At 39.9% G+C, this 17,682-nt stretch overlaps 1 long non-coding RNA gene across 1 annotated transcript in view; it reads left to right on the top strand.

Moving 5' to 3' along the window:
- The window catches only part of LOC109322825, a 65,335-nt gene extending 52,159 nt beyond the window's left edge, over positions 1-13,176 (top strand). The window contains exons 2-3 of the long non-coding RNA XR_002104495.1: positions 3,121-3,186; positions 13,020-13,176. This is a non-coding gene — a long non-coding RNA (uncharacterized LOC109322825). The remainder of the gene's footprint in view (positions 1-3,120; positions 3,187-13,019) is intronic.
- The last annotated feature ends 4,506 nt before the right edge of the window (positions 13,177-17,682 follow it).

Raw genomic sequence — 17,682 nt, 5'->3', positions numbered from 1 at the left:
GACCACCTTTAGAAAAGGGTTCAGTTAAAAACTGCCTTAGAAACTGTCTGAAATAACTAATCCTGCCCTAAAATATCTCTAATATCCAGAGCTGTATGATAAGACACATGACTTTTTTAAACTTGCCCATTAAAAAATTTTCAGCAGTTTATACTTCCTACATTCAACTCCTTCAGAGCCTCCTCCCATGTCTACTCAGTGTTACACTGAACAGCTAGGTATATCATGGGTTGTTTGGTAAGTTTTTAAATTTGTCTTAATAAATGAGCTTTACTGCTTGACTACCATTGAAATGTCAGTGATGGTCAAGAAAACAAATCTTGGAATTGACACTAACCTTTGTATACATTTGATATGACTCCACCTTTCCATATGAATAAAATGAGACTGAAATATTACTAGAAATATCAGGGCTCCTTAATATACTGTTAACATTACATATCCAGAGGAATATGTTAAATACTTAATGAATGTTAGTGAGGGTCAGAATATTATTAAAGTTTAATAGTTTTGAAAAAATAGTGTAGCTAGCTGCTGTACTTCATAAATAGTGTTAAATCCTAGGATTTGTATGACTTACCTGTTCAAAAATGAATGTACACAAGATTTATGCGGATAAAGCGTTTGTTTGAATGAAGTGTTAATCTAACTGTCACCACAGCTAGGCTTAACCTATGTCAAGATCTATCAGTCTGTAGAAGATCAGTAGCCAATATTTAAATTTATTTTATCTCATCAGAATTTTCTTGTTATATGACTGTCTTGTGTGTTCACTGCAGAAACTGACAAACCCTTACAATCCCTCTGGGGGAGGTTGGGGGAGACAAATACACACACACTTAATGCGTACATGCTCTCTTTCTCCTGGAAACATATTACCATAATTGACCTTTCTGACAAATGTCTTGATACTTTCTGACTGTAACTTCCTATCTTACAATTGGTATAGAAGGCTACCTGTTAAATCATTTCACCATGTATATTTATTACATAGTTCAGAAGCTTTTGACTATCAGAACCTTTTAGCCTCTTGTTGAATTTGCAACAAACAGTGATTTAAATAGCCTTATCTCATTTTTTTGTGGGCAGAAGGTATGTACAAATATTTTGTTTCTCTATTCTGTATCATCGTCTGTAACAAGTTGTGGAAGGCTTGTAGCCATGATGGTTCTGAGACGAGAAGAGCAGGAGTTAGTGATGAGGTAATATCTTCTATGGGAACTAACCTGTGTAGTTGGAAGAGCGCAAGAGGCAGAAGACAAACTTCCTGGCTTCAGGCATTCCTCAGCAGGCTTGGGGAGGAAACAGTTGTAGTGCAGACTCAAGGACAAACAAGAACAACTGCCTTAATTTCACTAACTTACTTTAATGATTTTTGGCCACCTGAAAGGCAAATGAGCAGTTACCACCTGTGAAACAAATAGCAGGTGTGAAAGATGGAGCCATTGTCTCTGTTGGGTCTGACTTTAGATGTCCAGCAATTATGACTTTCTGTTTCCTGCCCCGTCTGCTGCAAGCACTTTGTAGATTTCCTTGGAGGATAAGGATTGTGAAGTTTTTCTCCTTGTGCTTTAGTAGGTTAAGTGTGTGGATCATTCAAAAAGTCTTTATTTTGCCCTGCTGAGTCCAGGCAGATTGGTGAGGTACGTGGGGAACTGGAAGTAAATAGGGTGGTAGCTTACAGCCTGGCTATAGTTTACAGCTTTCTTGGTGTGTTTAAGGTGGAGTGGCTTTTTGAAGGTAAGCCTGATGGTCAAGGACTTTTTGTAAAGGTTTGTTTGTAGGGTGCCATCCTTGATGTTGAACTAAAAAGATGATGGTGTAAGAGAACTTGAGAGAAGGGTAGGGGTGCTGAAACTGTGGTAGAAATCGATGAGTAAATTGAGGTGTTCATTCCAGATGATCATATGTATAATGTTAGTTGGATGGTGCTTTATTTTTTAAAAATTTTTGTACAATGTGAATCATAAAGAGCAGGAAGCTATCTTTGTAGCCATAGCTGTGACCACGGTTTGGAGGAAATGTCAGTTGTTGGTAGTGTTGTGGGTGGGTTTAGTAGTATGCTGCTGTGCAAAGTAAACTGCTGTCTGTTGTCCTGCAAGCATTTTAAGTAGGTGGTTATGCCTTCATAGTGGGGGATGCTGGTAGGTAGGCCATCGAGTTGCAAGAATGGGATTCTCGAGGAGGTAATTCATATAGTGGGTTTTGTTAGAAAGTCTGTCAACTAAAAAACTTGTTCTTTTGAATGAAAAGAGTTTTGAGAATGTTTTCTTCAGTGAGGGAACTTTAGTTGTATATGATGGGGCTGCTAGGGCTTACTTGCTCATGAATCAGAAATTCATAATTTTACTGGACACCAAAAACCACAGATTTAATCAGAGTCATTTCTTTTTATTGCTCATAATTTACCTCTCCTTTTTCTGTGCATTAACTTCTCCACTGATGATGACTGCCCACTTCCCTTTCACATAGTCAAATTCACTAACATAACTTGATTAAGATATATAAATTGTTCTCACTCATCCTTAGTTTGGACCTGGCTGCTTTTTTCCCAGCCCTGATGAATGGCACTTAATACCACAAAGTTTGTCTCATATCTCACTCAATTTATACAAAGTTGTTCAGTTAAAAGTTATTACCTCATTTCACAAATCTTGCTTCTCTATTAACAAATTTTAAGCAAAGTACTTTTCTCTTCCATTAGCCTTAATAGGAAACCATATTGTTTGCTATTATGAAGTAGTGCAAGCAATGAGAATATTATATATATGCATCAAATGTGTTTGGGAGCAAATTGTCAGAAAATGTTAAAAAGGCTGTCATTTAAGTACAGATATTTGAGATAATACCTGGCTATTAACTTCAAATACTTCCATCCTACAACATTTTAATATTTTTATTAACTTTTTGTACAAAATCTACTTTCTCATCCATTTCCGAGATGATAATGAACATACTAATGATTCTCCTGCCATCACGCCAAAAGTACCATGGGTAAATAGACAAGTGGAATCCTGCAAAACTAGCAATGCATAGTCACTTAATTATATGATGTTATAGGATCATTCCACGTTCTGCATCTTTGTTAGAACCAACTCTCCTTTATTAACTCTCCCATAGAACCCAAATCTTGGAGTTAGTGTTGTGGACCAGCAGAGGAATTTCTTCAAAGCAGATCAGTTATTGGTAAGTAAGAGTATTGGGCATCTTCCCTGGGGAAATGTTTGAAACGTCCATTTGTTTCATTGTAGTTGGTTGGAAGAGGATCATACGTGCCTCAGGATTTGTGCTGAAGTGCTTCAAAAGAGGAATACGCTTCCGTCTTGTTAAAGTTCTTAACAACAAAAATATTTGTGTCCTAGGAACTCACTTGGGGTATGGATACACTTAATGTGAAAACTTTTATTTGGGTAATGGCTGGAGGAGAGATTAAATGAAGCTGTTGTTTATGTAACTGTTGACCAGTGGTTCTCAAGCTTTTTAAATTTGAGGCACCCCTCAGAAAATGCCAGCTCCTAGTTTTCACTTTTTTTGATTACAGAAAAATAATAGAGCAATTCTTCTGTTGCTAAGAACTCAGATAGTTCACACAGGTCAGACATGTTTTTAATGCTATGGATTCATATTTGAAATCTCTGGGTTCATCATGTTAATCATATTTGTACATGTAATAGTGGCACCCTATAGCACCCTTGAAAGGGTCTCTGGGCATCTCAGGGTGCCCTGGCATCCTGGTTGAGAATCACTGCTGTAGCCCACTTCTAATAGGCTTCTCAAAGGTTTTACTGTGAATAGAAATGGTAGAATAATCCATTCATATAATATAGCTGCTGAAGTGATCATTTACACAACCAGAAAATTTTGTTCACTTAATCTCGTCTCTTGAGAGTAATAACCAAACTAGTAATTTCACTCATGAAATATTCCTGACATCACTGTAAAAACCTGATATGTGTATTTTTAGAACTATAAACCAGCCTATATTTTATCCTTGAAGTTGCTTATTCTATTTAGATAGTTCTACAATAGGTCATGTGTATCCTGATACAACTTCTGTTAAAGGCAATACTGCCTATGCAGCTACTTAAACAAAGCTTTAATACCACAGTAATGTTGTATAAGGCGGTAATAAACTTCAGTCACATCTAAACAAAACAAAATCTGTTGGACCTCTTGCAGTTCATAACAGAAGCTACTTCATTTTTAAGGATGAAAGAATACATTGTTCTGGCAGCCAGCATTCAGTGAGGCTAGCAGCTATTTGGCCCTCATGCACAAAAGGTGCTCAGGAGACATGTCTGCATTAGTATTTCTTTGTGCCCCTGTGTTACCAAAGTACTTGTATTCCTTTACCTGAATCCGGAGGTGAACATCTCCAAGACCACTAAACTTCACAGCCACTGCAATGGGATGACTGTTTGAAGGACAACATTCAAAACTATGTAAGGTATTCTCAGTGTTCAAAAAAAGAAAAGCACCTAAAATAGTGAAGGGTATGAATGTTTTTGCTGGCAGTCATCCCAACCATGTACAAAGAGTTTTTAAGATAACATGGCAACCACCATTGTCAGGTTATTATTTTTTTTAAATCTCCATCTACAAATGGGTACAGGGGAAACACTGATAGAACAGACAGAAAATTAGTTTTTATCAAGATAAATACGAAAGTTTGATGTAGAGAACTACATAAGGAAGTTCTGGCTCGGGTCTGGAACAGCTGTCATATGGGTTCATATTCACTCAGTACTAATCAGAACAGGGGTGTTAAACTCATTTAGCCCTGTGCGCCAGATTCATACAATGGGGGCTCCTCATGGGCTGGGTCCAGCCTGTAGGGCTTCTGGCAGTGGCCACTAGAGCACGGTGTTGGCACCAGCAGCCGACGTGTTAATGCTACTGCCTCACAACTGCCTTCTCTACTAGAGCTACTGTGCAGCAATGGAGGTTAAGTGGAAGCAGCATTAACTCCTTCGCTTCCAGCAGCTCAGGCAAGAAGTCCCATGGGCCAAATGGCCCACCTCTATGGGCCAGATTTGGATCACACATCATATGTTTGATATCCCTGAGTGAGAGCTCAGAGATGGAACAAAATAGAAATCTGTTACACTTCTTAATTCTCAGTGACTATTCCTGGTACCATATATTGTTCATTAAAGCAAGCTAGGAGAATACCCCAAGTGGAAAAATGGACATAAGGCAAAAGGAACATTCCTAGGATAGAGGCTACACAAGGAACCGGATAGTATCCTTGCTGACTTGGGTGCCTTCCACAAGACTGTTCCCTCAAAATGCCATTTGTGTTTGGGTTTGGCACCAGAGGTGTTTCACAAGGAAATACAGCAGATTTTTGATGGTAGAGAGCAGTGGGCTGCATGCTACTTTTAAGCCTGTTATACTGCTTTGTACTCATCAACTCTGTTCTAAAAATAACATTAAAAGTAACTATCACTATGCCACACTCTAACCTGTCCAGAAACCTGAATTAGATTGTGAATATTTCAACCATTTACTTTTCTCTTCCTTTTCCTGTATTTATAGTTCCCTTTTGGTTCCCCATTCTTTCATTTTGCATATGCTTTAGAAGTCTAACACATTCTCCCCTCTGTAACATGTATATTCCTGTGTGAGGGGAGGACAGCCTGTTTTATATCAAAGATGATGCTTTGATCTGGCAAAAAAACAGAAGAACATGACCAGAAGCACAGAGCTGCTTTAGAATGGTCCAGGAATGCTGGGATAAAGCAAAACACACAGAATAGTAAATTTCATATAACGCATATTTTTCCCCTAACATTCATTAACATGAGATGGCTAGCTAGGGCCCAGTAAGATTGAGGCAGTCACCTACATGCCTGCCCCAATAGACAAAGTGGTAAAAAGGTACTTTGTAATAGCGAATTATGTAGGAAAATGTGTGCGTAACCCAAACCAGTTACATCCATTGGGCATCTCTGGAACAAAGATGCAAATCTTAAAAAGTATGAGAAGCTGAAAGAGTTAAAAAGCCCCATTCTGAAGGCACTGAGACCATAAGTGCATTACCCAATTGTTCACTGAGGACATTGGTACAGAATAGCCAAAATTGGAGACCAGTGGCTTATGTATTACAGGTGCTCATGTCTCTTAGATAAAGCACAGCCTTTAGTCTGTGGGTACTTTGCTTGCTGTATATGCCGAAAATACTACAGATAAACGGATTATTTTGCATATCAAGTCTACTTTTGCTAACGAGAGCATTGCAGTGCCAACGTATCATCTAACAGTTGATCATTGCACAGTAGACATGAGCATAAGTGTTTTTAAAAAAAAAAGTCCCTGCTGGTCCTCATGATTCCCAAGTCAAAGGACTGCTTGAAACTGTAAAAAAAGGACATGTATTTTGCACTGTTAAATTACAAAAATGCACCAATGAAGCACAAGCAGTTTCCTACTGGCATTTTATTCAAAATCTTACTGAAAAGTAGAGTGCTTGTACTGTTGGAAACTGATACCAGAATCCTTGGTACCCTGTAGATGGGGTGGGGGATACATGAAGCAAAACACAAAAATTACATATAATTTGGGCTTTGGGGAGCTGCCATCACTTCAGGAAAATGTTGGTGTGCATTCCCACCATGGTAGTTTATACCAGTAGTGTCACAAAGGAGTAGCCCTGCACTTCCAGGAGACTGAATTCTGTGTCCATCCAGAATGATGGAGGAACAGGTAACAGCTTCAAATGCAAGAAGGGAGGAATGCTGATTGTCTATCATTGCTCAAGGTCTCATACCAGTAACAACCACAGCATACTGAGATGATTGAACCCCAGAGCATAGCATAGTCAAAACTGATAAACTTACTACTGCCTGACATCAGTGGCCCTGATATCTCAAGGGAGACCTGTAGGGCAAACATAACAGTAGAGTGCCCTACAGAGATGAATTAAATAATTGAGGTAACCATATTTACTGAAATCCAAGATGAGGTTTTTGCCCTCCCCACCCCACAATTAGCATGTAAAGAAAAAAAAAATGCAAGCCCCCATCTTGGATTCACGCTTGATGCTGAAGCTGGAGTGTAGCCACTTCCTGTCTTCCACCAGGATGACTTGTTTGGTGGGGAAAGAGGTTTGCAGCCAGGGGAGCACAGGGGCGGGGAAGAAAATTTAAGATGACCTTCCACTAATTACATTTTATACATGGAAAATTATGGTGCATTTTTAATTTTCCATGTGCAGAATCTAATTATTGGGGGTCATCTTAACTTTAAAGTTATGTTGGATTCAGGTAAATATGGTCATTGTTAAATTGGTTGGGAAAGGAAGAGGTAGGGAACTACATGTTTTGAGATTCCAGAAAGGTGAGGTGCCCTGAGATCCTTTTAAGGGTGTTGCCGGGTGTCACACATTTAGCAGTTAGGTGTTCTAACACCTGATTTCACATGATTCACAAGATAAACCCACAGATTTCACATAGAAACCCCTAGTGTCAAAAACATTCTGATGTGTTGTGTTCTTTCTGAGATCTCTGCTACAGAATAATTGCTCTACTATTTTTCTGTAATCAAAAAAACAAGTGAAAGTTAAGAGGAGGCATTTGCTTCAAGATACCTTAAGTCTAAAAAGACTGAGAATCACTCTTCTAGAATGATGGAAAGGGTTGTTGGATTGTGTAGAAGTTTCTATTAATCTGTACTGATTGGTTGGAATTCAGAAGTGAATGAAGGCCTCTGTCAGAGTCCTTGGCTCGTAATGATTTCTGGAATATAGATGGGATTAAAAGGCTCAATTAGTAGAAAAATGAGACTGAATGTCAAATCAGTGACAGCTGATTTCCAGGAAGCTGCAGTTACTCAAATTGCTGCTTTTAAGAAGTCCAAAAGGTTCTTCAACTGCTGAAGACAAAGATCTTTTTATTAACCCCTTCCAAAAGGTTCCTTAGCTGCTCTAGCAAGTCTGTCCTTAGCATGCAGTAGTATCACCTTGAGAGAACTGTCACAAAACAAGGCAAATACATATTTTCAGTTGTACCTGAATGAACACAAAGGCTGGATCCAGACATGCAGGCAAGTGTGATTTGTTGCATCGCAAACCACATGCCCAGCACGCACACGCCCAGCATGTTAAAATATGCCCCACACGGCAAATTGTAGTGCAGAGGCAAAATTTGCTACTGGGAAATCCAGTAAAAAAAAGGCAAACGTAAAAAAAAAGGCATCACAGTGCATGCCCTGGCAGACACAGAGGCTCAGTCCTCCCAGGAGACGCTCTCACTGCTGGCCAGAGCATCTCCCCAGCACACAGAGCCAGAAGGAGCAGGGAAATGGCGTTTCTCCAAAGCAGAGCATTTTGCCCCACACCAAAGTACATGTGCAGGGGTGAGTGCAGCAGCAAAAAGTAGCAGTACAATTTTGTGCCTCTACTTTTATGTGCTGCTGCAAACACATATGGGGACATGCCCAAATGTTCTAGTCTTTGCTTGCTCACACACATTCACCCTAGTATAGGAATGTGTGTGTGTTGGGGGGGGGGACCTGATAATCCCATGCTTCAGGACTGTTGCCAGCTGGAGCTAGGAGGGAATATATTTTTCCTTTCCATGAATGCCTGCTGACTTCTGAGGTTTTTTGGGCTTTTTTTTGCCCTCCTCTTAAGACATAAGAACATTGGCTACAGTTAAGGGTGTATAGGTTTTTGACTGGGGTGTATCGATGTCCTTTGCCAGTCTTTAAAAATAGGATAGAGGGCCTTCCACTTCTGTTCCAGGTGATACTAGCTGCCAAATTTGGGGCTAGGAAAGATTTTTTTTTCCCCAGGATATTCTGAGATGCTCCTACTGTTGTAGCAGCAGGACACTTGCAGTGCCCTAGTCTTTCCTGCTCTTACCTATAACACATTAGAGTGTGTTCTTGGTGCTTCCAGTATTGTGCCTTGTGGTTCTGTAGGTCCGGAGTTCACTCAGTGCCATCTTCACGCAGCCCACTACCTCTACGTCCATTTGTCTGTACAGGAGCAGGTTCCTGGCCTTCCACAAGGCGCTCCTGACATAGGACGCAAACTGGTCGAACCGGAGCAATGGGCTCCCCTTGTGGTTCTGTAGGTGTGTTTGAAGTGGCATCTTGTGGGGATTCTTTGGGTTAACAACTGCCTCCAAATGCAGGAAACTGGAATTCAGTAGCTTGGGATGTTCCTTCCAGACTTCTGTCCTTACAGCTTCCCTGTGTAAATAAACCCAAAGACTCTTCTAATCCTTGTGCCTAGTTCAACCAGAGTCCTTTTAAAATTAGCCACATAGACTTTGGATAAAGTTTTTTTTAAAATCACCTAAGTAACCTTTAAAATAAAACATGAACTCCTAATTTGGTACATGCTTTAAAAAGTTATACCCATTGCTGCTGAGGCTAGTTAGGACTAATGCTACAGATCTAGGCACATTTATTGACCCAAAGTTGCTCAGTGTTCAATTTTCTAATGCTCAATACTGAATCAAAGATGCAACCTTTGATTTGGGATGTGGACTGCAGAGTTATGAGCGGGAGACTAGGCATTGGTTTTTTTTCTGTCCCTTGATCTTTGTTAAGGGATGAAAGTATTGGAAATCCCTGGCTGTGAAGCTGCAAAAGTTTCACTTGTTAAATCTCTAGTGCCTCCGTAAATCAATTGAAAATGTTTCCTTACAGAATAACTGCACTGCAAAAGTGTGAGTGCAGCTTTTGTAGTGATAACAGAATAGCTTTAAACCGGCAGATTCTAGTACTGAGAACAAGGTATAGAGCTCGCCTTTGGCTAACTGCCAAAGTATTTACCCAGCTTCTTAGATGGGTTTTGCAGCTGGAGACATGTTCTACGCTCCTGCAGCCAAGCTGCTAGTGGTACTGGTGCTAGCTAACAAAAATCTAATTCAGATATGTGTAAACAAAATAAAGTCACACCTCAACTGCAGTGTAAGCATATATACTCTGACTCTCCAAGGGCACTGCTTTGCTTACAGGTCCATGGGTAACTGTCTTGGAAGAAAGCACAATTCTCTTGCCTCAGTGAGTACGAAGTGTCAAAAGATCCTACTTGAAAATCTGAGGTACCAAGATGTTCCCATACTTGGATGCTTAGAGATGGGAATAGAGGAGCTGCTGGCTAACGTACCACTCCACCTCATTTACCTGGAAGGCAGAAAAGGGCAATGTTCATTTCTTTCTCTCTGGAAGAGTATGTAATGGCTGTAGTATGCCACAAAAAAAGTTTCTTAGCTCCCAACAAGACAAATACTGTATAGGAGAAATGGCTGGATGTTAAGGGAGCGAGAAGTGCAGAGGAGGGAAGAAAAATCTAAATCGGGCAAAAGTACCCATGCAGCTATTGCTCTTGTCACTTGAAACCCTTCTCCACAATTACAAGGCACAATACTTGAAGCACCAAGAACACCCAGAAAAGTCTTGGCTCTTAACATCTAAGAATAATAGTATGTGCATGGATAGGGAGCCCCAGTTACATCTAAGAGCCTGGTGGTTCTAAAACTAAAAGCAATACTCAGTTTTGGTTTGTATCAACAGAAGTTGTGTCTAAGAACAAGAGACCAAAGGCCTGGAGTGTATTAGTTCTTTAACATCCCTTGCCTGCATGGGCAATTTTAAATAAGTGCCAGATTGGGCCAAAAAAAAATACTGCAGGTCTTTTCATTCTAGTGATCAGACTATTCCTGTGAGAATCCCACTGAATCTCCCACCTGCCACCCACTCATGTTTTTCCTTTAAAATCACTGCTCTGAGCAAATCTCAATATGTGTGTCATATTAAACCATAAATTACTACTAACAGGAAAATGATGGATGAGGCTGTATCTGTGGAGAAGCTGTTCAGTATGATGGTCCATATATAGAGCTTAATTTAGATATTGATTGCTATCTGTTGAGATTTAGACACCTACTACTAGTTTTTTGGAGCATTGCTATTCGATTGTTAAATACTGCCGGAGTGGGTTGTCTCTCTTCCAGCATTATGTTGCAGAAGTTGTTACTTATAATGATAGGTCAAAATTATGTACTGGGGTTTTTTTGTTAATGGCTGATGGCTATAAATGATTCTTTACAAAACAATTTGCTATTTTCTCTGTGTCTGAATGGCTTTTGGAAACCAACAGCCAACACATTATACAGTATATGATACCTAACCACCAGCCAACCAACTGTAAGTGCAAAATATTTTGCCCACATCAAGCATGATTGTATGGTGTTCATTAGTATCCATTTATTAGTTACCAGAAAAAGTTTTGGATGCAAGCAGGCCTCAAAGAGTCCAAATGCAGGCATACACGCCACAGACTACGCATTTTAAGCTCTAAACTAAATGACTAAGTGGGTAAACTCAAGCCAAAATATATAACCAACCAACACATTATATTACATGTGAATCCTCTTTGGATATTATGTGCAGACTTATAAGCGTTTATTCAGTGCCTGTAGAGGAGGAAACATCTATAAATCTCAGCTGCATAGACCTCCTTGGATCTGTATGTTTTCTGATGCAAATAAGAGATTGTCTTACTCTTAATACCAAGCTCTGATAAAGAGAGAAACATCTCTCTTGTAAATCACAGGCTTTTCTGCTGGGTAGAATTACAGATGTCTGTAGCTTACATCATGCTATCAACATGGTGACTAGTGCCTTGTCATTTTTAAAGTATGCTGCCAATAGCATGCGTTTATGGAGAAACAAAAAACCTCTCAAATGTTAATAAAATGTCTTATGAAACAGGCTGTTTATTTAAAAAAACAAAACAAAAATGAAGGGAAGAGGTGACCTGGTCTGGTGACACTTAAGAAGGTTGGTGATTCCTTTCTTGTTATTTCCTTCAAAAAGCATCCTACTACGATCCTCGTGAGTGAATGTCTGCTCATGCAAAGCTCTGACAAATGGGATTCTGGCTGTAATGCTCTGCCAGAATCCCAATGTTTAAGTTGCTGAATCAGGAGCCATATTTTCTTTGGTGTATAGAATGCAACCAAGCTTTATAAGCCCCTGCCACGACTGCTTGCATTTATAGAGAGTGGTTACAGAAAAATGTTTAACTTTGGCTGAACCTAACGTGAGGTCATTGGGTGAAGCTGCAGGGAACAGCTGGTTTTTATGCTGGACACTCTATCTTGGCTGGCAACTATTAGTTCTGACAAGTGAGTAAGATTATGCCAACAGAAATTAGGCACGTACATGAGACTCAACTCTGCCTACAGAGAGTGGCTGAAAAGCAGCTTCACAACCCAGTAATTCAAGTGCTGTACACACTAGCGTTCATGGTACCTATTGTCTGATACTTTATGCTTTCAACACCTGAGGTGGTCACCTCAGAAACAATGCCCTACCAAGACATACAACTTTCTTTAGCTGTTGGAAAAGATGCTGAGATTTCTTAGTACAGTCTCCATGAGCCATGCTTGGGGAGACTATGCATCAGCTTTAGCCTGTTACTGCTTTTTGCTGTGGAACATGATCAGTCCTCCCTGTCTCTCAGGAAATGCTGGTATAAAGTGGCATCAAATAAACTTGGAACCCATCTCCCTGTTCTATACTGTAAGTGCAAAGAGCTACTGACAAAACTCTTGTCAGTTTTTGCTCAAGAGGCTACGAATTGCAGCAGTGAAACTAGGTTATTACCTCTTCTTATTAACAGTCAAATCACTGTAGTTAACTTGTATTTTTTTGCAGAATTGGGAAGACACACCTTGATCAGCTCATGACTGGAAAGCTGCATGCATCTATAACCAACAGGGCTATGTATTTAACGTCTTTAAAATATTTGGTTTGCAGAAGTCTAATACTTTATACTGCATGCTTGCCTTTGGACTCTAAGGCCTGCTTACTTACATCAGAAACTTTTTCTAGTAACTAATAAATGGATACTAATGAACACCATAAAAGTCATGCTTGGCGTGAGCAAAATTGCACTTGCAGGCTGCTATAGGGAATTAAACTTCCAGTTAGGGTCTATTAGTCAATGTTAGGAATGACAACTTCTTGAACTGAAATGATATAAAACATTATTTTGACAGATTTCTCCAGCTGCGAAGAAGTACTACAGGGACAGTTTTTTCTTTTGAAGTTGCTAGACCTGCTTACAAACAGCAGCACTGCATCAACACGAGAAACCATTTCCGTTTTTCAGAATGTGCTACTAAACTAACTTTTACAGCTGCACTTTTAGATGTACCATGGGATGCATCAAATCCAAGGATGCCTTTCCAGGCCCAAACCCTTTTGTGGATGAGAAGAGCAGGGAAGGTGATGAAGGAGTCACTGGGGAGAAATCATCACTAATTACAGTAAAACTTGATGAGAGAGGCTCATCAAGTGCTGCAGTGCTAGACTATGCACACAGGTTATCTCATGAGATTCTTGATCAGGCAGTGAGACAATGGGCAGTGACTGAAAGCAAATACAGTGACATCCCATTCATTGAAAGTGATGTGCCCTGAATTGCAAGGCTTCCCATTTCCTTGATGTCCTGCGAAACAATTCACAAATAAATTTCCGGTAAAAGCAGATATAATTTAAGAAAAACTACAACTGTATGAATGTTTCTGGAAGGGCAGGGTGCATAGAATGCCCCTTATAGTGTTAAGAGATCAAGAACAACTGGACCGCAGTAGAATATGTTAAATCAAATGTCAGTTGCAATTGGCCATCTGGTGACTGTTCTGGCTGCTTGGTATGTGCAGAGCCTGATTCTAATTTAATGTCAGGAAAGGGGATACACAAAAAACCCAGCTGCCCAGCACCTGCATTATCATGTCCTTGCTGCAGCACCAAAGCTCTTTATGGATAAGGTACAAATTGGTCTTGTGCTGCATAAAAACTACTTTTATAATTAGGTAGTCCTTGCATCTGCTGGGTCTTAAGTGAGGACAAAATTGCTTTATAAAAGTAAATCTAATTAAGCTCTGGGGTTTTAGAACTATTATGTAGGTAAATTATGAATGACCTTGATCCTTATGGCCTGACTAAACGTGTGAAAAATAACAACTGAACCAAGGCAAGGTGTTACATAACAATGCAAAATAGCAAGAAAACTGTGTGTATTATACTGCCATGAAGTCTGCCCTTCTCAGCACGTCAACAAGAAACATATTAAAGATGCTGATAACCTAATTATCATTTACCATTTGAAATGCCTTGACTTCTGCAAAGTGCGTGAAGGCCGTTCACTAAGTTTATGAATTCAACTGCCTTATTCATGATCATGGCAATTGCTTACAAATGATCACTATCTGTGGACCAAAGTGTGGGTGGACTATAAACAATACATGTTCTGGACCTTTCATCTCATAATACTATGCTGTATTACAGTGAAATGTCATTCTAGCATGACATTAGTAAAAGACTATTCCAAATGGTGTGCACTAAAGCCTTTCTCCTGCTAGCAGGAGGTGCTGTCATTATTGTCAGAAAAACTGTGTATGGCCACTTCATACTGTGATGCAGTGACAGAGTTAATATGCAAAAAAAAGCATGACTGAGCTAAAGGCTGAAGGGTAAAGTTAAGAGATTTTCCCCCCTCATCTAGTTCAGCACTAAACTATATTTTAAAGAAGTAATTATTTTAAAAAATGTATAACAACTGCACTGCATGGTCACTGCTCATCAGATATACAGGGGCCTGCATTTTGAAGGGCAGAAGCAACATTTTAAAAACCTACTTTACCACAACCTGGAATTACCAGCAGTACGGTTTAAGGAACACGGCAGCTGACTGAATGGGCACTTTCAGATTACAATTCAAATACATTTTGGGAACAACAACATCAAGTTTGTGAGTGTAAATTACAGACTTTAAATTAAGTTAATCCCCACTTTTCACAGCAAAATAGATCGGTGTTAATGTCAGTTTAGACTACAGATGATGTGTATACACAACCTGGTTCCAAGCTGTGTTAAACGCACATTCTTTCCATTTCCTGCTTGAATGGCTGCCCAACTTGTTACAAAAACACTCCAGGTGGTAATATTGCCTTCATTTATAGATCAGTATATACCGAACATTTCATGTCTGCTTCTAGTAATCCCTACAGCAATGAGCAGAGTGGGAGAAGGGGATTCTTTTCATGTTTCTTCTTAGAAGTCATTCTCTAACCTACAAAGGGAGCTTCAGGCATTTGACTGCTCAGCTGTTTTACAGGGCTTCTTGGTCAATGAGCTGATCTATGAAAACAGACACGTCAGGTTTACTCCAAGGCCAAATACTGTAAAGAGCAAGGTGATGGAAAGGACTGCACAGTGATTACAGCATAAAATCCTCGGGTCTTCTTGTGACTGAACAGCTCCCACTGAGAAAAATGTATTGCTTTGATTTTGCCACCCTCCCAAATAGAGGGAGAAGCAAATGCTCTCCTGCATCTTGGGGGAATGCTCTAAACCTACAGGCTCCATTTTGTGAGAGAGACCTTAGATCCTTACCTCCTGAAGAGTTCAGAGCTGCAAAGCCTGAATGGAAAAAGGCACTTCTCTGTAAGTGCCAAAGACCATGCTGCACAGGCAGCTTACTGTGCCTGGCAGCTGCATCCTCAGCCTGCTGTTCTGCTCCAAGCTGTTCTACAAGGGAAGCAGTGAAGCTCTTTTGGACAGGCTCATTAGCACTGCTGAGTAACAGGACTACTTGACCTGTCACAGCACCACATGGATATAGCTACGCTGTTTCAGGCTTAGGGAGTAGCCCACACAAAATAGTGCATTTGAGAGTCCCACATTCAGACATTAAGTTTACCATGTAGACAAGGCCTAAGTCCCTGAAAGGGCTGGAGTTTGGGCCCCCTATCATACTCTGTGGAGTCAGTGGATCTCATTCTTAGATGCATACATTTGTGTGTGCACTGTACAGGGAACCACAGTGATTAACTGGGGATGCAGATTCCATTACCTAGCTAGGCACCTAAAAGACCAGGTGCTGCGATGTTCAGTGTTTTGATGTCTAACTCCTGTAGTGGATCTAGGCCATGGTGCCCAGCACTTACTTGAGCTAAGGTGGCAGATACTTCTCTGAAAGCAGACTCTCCATCTCCCTCTTTCTAGTAAGGATGCATTTTAGCAGCAGACGTGTTATACATTAGGCAGATGAAACTAACTTGTGGCTGAGTCACAGCACCCACACTACTCACCAAGAACAACATTAAATATGCAAGAAACAAAAAGAGAAAGTTACATAGCTGCAAGTAAACGGTACATGACAATGAGCTATGGCATAGAGCAGTGAGCCTCATGGATGCCACCTACAGTGTAGACCCTACTAAAATCATCTTGTATTACAAAGTCCTTTCCAGACTGAAATCTCTTAGCTCAGGTGTTCAAACCTTGTCTGCTCCCACTACTGGCTGCCAGTTTACAGCAGCTTTAATACACTGTAGACTGCTAGGCCAGCTGTCTGACAGACGTGACACTTCCTCGGATGTTAACACTTTAGGCAAGCACACAGCAGATGGGGAAACACACAGTTTCAGGAGCAACAAAGACAGCAGTAAGGAGTATAAGAGCCAGACAACAGGACAATTCTTCCCAAATAATGCCTCTACCCTTAAAACAGACAATACTACACGATTCTAAATTCTGAAGTATTTCTGGGAAGGATGAAGACAAAAGTCTACCAAAATAAAATTACATCTCAACTGAAATAGTTGTCTATTGACTGTAATAAAAACAATACTACACTTTAAAAATACAGCTGCTTCATTGGTTCAAGAATTGAACTTGTTTTGCTTTTCATCTGACATTAGTAAAAGGATTCAGCACATTCTTTCTAAAAATGCATTTCCAGCTTTATACTTTCTCCATTACCTCTCCCATAAAACAGTAGGTGACACCTCACTAAATATAGTTTAAAAGGATGTTATCTGCCTTGCCTGATCCCTAATGATGGTTCAAGAATGTTAACTACAGCACAGCTTTGTAAAAGTGACACTTCAGCAGCCATACAGGACTTAGTCCCCAACTGTAGCACATTACAGTATATTTTTACAATATTTTTGTGAAAAAAAAAACTTTCTTTTTAACTGAATAAAATTAAGTTGCAATTAATTGCTGTAAGGCTTTTATTCAATTAAAATACACAGTACATATACTTAATTTCCATATAAACCCTTGCAATTACATTAGCATGCTAGGCACTTGACAAACAGAGAAGCCACGATCCCTGACCCAAGGAACTCATGTTCTTGACTTGGGTTACTAAGCACCCAGGAGTACAGGGAGCAAAACTTTTGCTGGAAAAAAAAAGAAAACAAGTTCCATGGATGCTTCCCAGGTTATGCTATTTAATATAGTGCTAAATTTAAAGGAGTAAATTTTTCAAACAGACATTTGTTTTAGAAGCTTAAGTCCTTTTGTCACAAATGACTCATTAGTGTGTCAATACTGCTGAGGCTACTTGTTATTAGTATCTAAAATATATGTGGTCACATTAAACAGCAGCCAGATTAAAATTTTACCAAAGATTCCAGGTCTCTGAAAAGAGGAGCTGAGTTTCCATTGTTTCTCAGGCTTGCTCTCCGGTACTTTATTTAAATAAAGATATTGTGGTTCAACCAGTGTCTACTTTATTACCAGTACCTATAAATCCTAGGGCAGAAGGAACACTCCGAATGATATACTGCATTCTAGTCACTGCGGCACCCCACCTTCAAGAGCGTTACAAACACTTCCGTCTTTCCATGCTGTCTTTCTATTCTT

This window comes from Crocodylus porosus, unplaced genomic scaffold (genome assembly GCF_001723895.1).
Source record: "Crocodylus porosus isolate Cpor-Errol unplaced genomic scaffold, CroPor_comp1, whole genome shotgun sequence".
NCBI lineage: Eukaryota > Metazoa > Chordata > Crocodylia > Crocodylidae > Crocodylus > Crocodylus porosus.
This window is presented reverse-complemented; position numbering and strand designations above follow the sequence as displayed.